The sequence below is a fragment of the Acyrthosiphon pisum genome, chromosome A2, assembly GCF_005508785.2.
Source record: "Acyrthosiphon pisum isolate AL4f chromosome A2, pea_aphid_22Mar2018_4r6ur, whole genome shotgun sequence".
NCBI classification, from domain to species: domain Eukaryota; kingdom Metazoa; phylum Arthropoda; class Insecta; order Hemiptera; family Aphididae; genus Acyrthosiphon; species Acyrthosiphon pisum.
This window is the reverse complement of record NC_042495.1, coordinates 29612506-29616924: the sequence shown is the minus strand read 5'-3', so window position 1 is coordinate 29616924 and position 4419 is coordinate 29612506. Positions and strand designations below refer to the sequence as shown.

Below are 4419 nucleotides of genomic sequence, written 5' to 3'. Positions count from 1 at the left end.
TTTAAATTATTATTTATGAGAGTTTTTCTTTTGAATTAGGTGCTTTCAGCATCTTTTTTGAATTTAATTTTTGAAAAATTGATTTAGTTTTTTTGTAGTTACTCAAAAACCAGACACCGTACACCGTATACCAAAAGTTATATCCGCATTTTCTATTCACATTTTTACTATGTAATTGTGATTTAAGTAATTCATTTTACTATTAGGCATTAGTACTACTCAAATAGCCACCACACAAATAATATTTTTAAACGAAATCTTATTAATCATTGTGTACATAAAATATAATAATAAACATAAGTAAAGAATAATATTATATTTTTTGTGCTTAAATACCTATTTTCTATTCTTTAATTATTATTATTTATGAAATTATGTTTATTAAATATTTTGAATTTCTATTTAATAATAAAGATATGATTGCTCTATTCACTTTTTTTCAAAATATTCTCAAATATGACAAAATTATTACTTAAGACGATGTCAGTGCAATATTTGTTTTCTCTCAGCCTCACGCACATCATAAATAAAATGTTTTCATCAAACATTTTTTTAAAAATAAATTGTAGTTATCTTCGAAAAAAATCAACCATTACAAATGTTATAGAGAATAATGTTTTTGAGGGTATGATATAACGGATTTAATATTTTATTGTTATTTGACTTTTAAATTGGAAAAAATACAATTTAAATGATGATTAAATTGTTTTGAAACAATATTTAGACAAATCATGTCATTCCCCCCAAAAATATTATTCTTTATTGTTTTTGTAATGGGCGATTTTACTCTAAGATTACTCAAGAACATGAAAAAGATTTATCTGCGTAAATACGTTTTGTCTGTTGCACGTGGTCCAGAGAGAGAAAACAGTGTACTAACATCCTCTTAAAATATTCTCTTAAGAGGACGCATGCATTGTCACCGTCTTACAAGCAACATAGCAAATTTTACGCTCAGCAGAACACGTGTAGTTCCGTTAGTTTCAAAAATTAGAGTGAATTGACCTCTTATAAAATCTTAATGAAAGATTATTATCTGGACAACCTCATGGGCTTTTTATTATATTTTAATGTTAAAGCGAGTTATGAGTATTTTAAGATGTACAACCAATCTATAATTTTAAAATACTCATAACTCAGTTTATTTATAACTTGATTTCTAGTTAAATTTAATTAAAGTATTTACTAAATGTAATATTATAATTATCTAAATATATTCTTAAATTATTATCTATGAATGTAATCTTCTTCTTTTGAATTAGGTGCTTTCAGCTTCTTCAAGTTGCAGATGGTACGGCAAATGTTGGAATTGAATAATTTTTTTTATTGATATTTCCAGATTTGTATTTCGATACTTAATAAATCTTAGACGGTTTGGCATCCTTAATAGTCGGCTGTGTGATTTCCATTACAGTTTGTATATTTTTCTGGTTCCTCCTGTTTTTTAGCACAACTGTCGGTAACATGTTATAATCCACATTTCATGCAAATGGATAGTGGTGACAGTATTTATGGGTGTGTCCAAACTTCTGACATTGGGAAAAAAGCTAAAATAAAAATTAAATTGAAATAGATAACTCAAATTCTTAAGAGGACACTACACAGTGATCCATTGTCTGTTTTACAGTGCATAACATAGCAAAACTCAGCAAATCAAGTTTAGATTTGTTAGTTTAAAAATTAAAGTGAATCAACTTATTATAAAACTTCTTAAGGGGACGTTACAGTGACATTTATTGTCTTTGTCTTACAAGTGCATTACACAGCAAATTTTACGTTCAGCAGAACATGTTTATCTCCATGAGTTTAAAAATTAGAGCGAATGTCCTTTTATAAAATTTAAGGGTAAGATTATAATCGAGACAATGACACAGAATTTTTATTATATTTTAATTTTAAAGCGAGTTATGAGTATTTTAAGATGTACAAACAGTTTACAATTTTAAAATAAACATAATTTGCTTTAAAATTAAAATAGAATATAAACCAATAATAATCTTATCTTTGAATTTTATAAGAGGTCAATTTGCTAAAATTTTTATACTTACGGCGGTAAACGTGTTTCCTTGAATGTAAAATTTGCTACGTTAAAAAACTTATAAGACTGAGACACCTTATAAGAAATGTCACTGTAACGTCTGCTTAATGGTAGGAACAATATCTGTGTGTAAATATGGCTTGTTAACAATAATTCAGTTCTTAAGTAAGTTATGAGGCATATTTAATTTACATTATATTATATAACCAAAACTTCCTAAACAATTAAATTATATAATATAATAATAATATAATTTTACTTTTTAAACTAAAAAATTTAAATGTGATCTGCTGGGCAAACATTTGGTATGTTACACACTTGCAAGATGAGGACAACAAAAATGCCATGTAGCATCAACTTGACTTCATTTTTTAAGCTATTTGTTATACTTTTGAACGTGGAATGATGTTCAAAACAATATCAGCAACAGCACGAACAGCTGCTTTATCTTCTACAGCTTGTTCTTACATCATTAAAGTACCATGTCTAGTGTTGTTTGGTTTAAATGTTCACCATCATTGACGACCAGTATGCTTTTGTTTTGTTGCAGTTCCACGTTAGGGAGTGACACTGCACGGCACGACCGCAAGCTGGCTTATTCTGTGGAATACACCTCATCATCATTGAAACTGCTGAAATATACAATTAATATTAGTATTCAATCTTTGTAAGCACATGTATGCACATATTAATATTGTATTTCACTAATTACTTTCTAGTTATAATAGCATTATTGTTTAGGACATAATTTTCATTCGTTATACGGAGGTAGAATGACCTCAATGATAGCATGTACATTTTGAACATTTCTACGTATGTAAATGCACTCGCTATTAAACTGTCACACTGTGTACTGATGCAACCTAGTTGTCTGTTACATTATAGTTATATTGCAGTATTCACATAATCATAGTCGTGTTATTTATCTACATTAAATACTTAAACCATTAGTTTACTCACACTTCAATTTCAACAGTAACAGATGAGATGTTCTGTGGGGATGGTTCGTCATGTGTTGCCTGTTAACACCGAGAGCGGCAGCTTGTCTAACTATTTTGGTCGAACCAAGCACAAGCCCGGCATCTCCGTGGGCACGGTCTGGGCCACAGCCTCGCGTAGGATGTCCATGTACACGACACGGACTCCCACTTCCACCAAAACAGCAATCAGCGGTTGGAGGTATCTCCGGTCGATCTAAAACAATTAGTGTGTCTCCTCCGCGGGTAGCGAGTCTCGCGGGCCTCCTAGATATCACTCATCATAGAAAACTTCTGAACACATATTTGAAAACAACTTCTTCACAATTTTTAAATTGGAATAATTGGATTAATAATCCCAACGTGTATTCTGTAAGTATTCTTATCTATCTCGACGGATTTACGGTTTAGGAAAATACTGATAAGAAATGTGAACGCTGTGCGTACGAGTTTGCCTCCACGACGCTCGTATAATAATATTATAATATTTCATTTACCAGCCGAACAGAATTTGTGCGATTCGTGCAGGCCGCAATAGCGCTTAAAATTTAATGCTCTTCATAGGGACAGTTTTATTTTTGGTGTGTAAACATTTTTACGTCGTTAGACGTTTCCGCTTGGACGGTGAAAATTTTCGAGCGTTATCGTTTTCGAGTAACGCTCGTACCTTTTATGTTATTATTAAAAGGTGAAGTGATTTTTATATGCCAAATTCTATTAGTTTTTCAAATTTTTCTTTTGACAGACTAATTGGGCGTCAAACTTGGAGGTAGTTCGAGATCGGAATCCGCGCCGAGCGAATTAACTATGGAGTTAATTTTTATTTTTTTAGTTCAATTTGTCACTTATATATATATATATATATGCGTGTAAAAAATATGTACGCGGCGTACCTACCTATTATGCAAATATGTTATTCTATTATAGTTATTTCTTTTTGTTTTGAATATGAACATAAATAATTGAATATAAAAATTTGAACAAAATTGGGAACTGACAACGGTCGTAAACAGCTCAAAAATAGTCAAAATATTTTCAAAATTGAATGGTGTATAGAAATTGAAAATATAAACATTCAGTAAAATGTTCATGTATCTACAGTTGTTCATTTTTTTTAATAACAATAAAATAACAAAACCGCTACATGAGAAATCGAGTTAATATCCAATATTGTAAAAATATGAACTTCCAACTCTCGTAAAAAATTTAATTTGACTTGCTTAAAGACATTTTTTTTTTGTTGATAAAGGTAGACAAACTTATGAATAATCTAGTATTACATTTTCAAATCTTAGATTTAAAAAGAAAAAAAGAAAAACCAATAAAAACTTCCCAAATTACAAGTCATAATAATTTGAAATTCAAAAAGATACAGGGAAACTAAAATAATACTTAACACAATTT

At 29.7% G+C, this 4419-nt stretch overlaps 1 long non-coding RNA gene across 2 annotated transcripts; it reads right to left on the bottom strand.

Annotated features, from left to right (window-relative positions):
* Positions 1-1157: 1157 nt before the first annotated feature.
* On the bottom strand, positions 1158-3609 carry LOC115034253. Of its 2 annotated transcripts, none has more exons than XR_003839601.1 (3): positions 2999-3609; positions 2428-2670; positions 1158-1547 (listed from the first exon to the last, which is right to left on the bottom strand). It is a non-coding gene; the product is annotated as an uncharacterized LOC115034253 (long non-coding RNA). The 2 variants fall into 2 exon arrangements; XR_003839600.1 differs by having other exon boundaries at positions 1159-1547; positions 2428-2667; positions 2999-3493.
* Between the last annotated feature and the right edge of the window lie 810 nt (positions 3610-4419).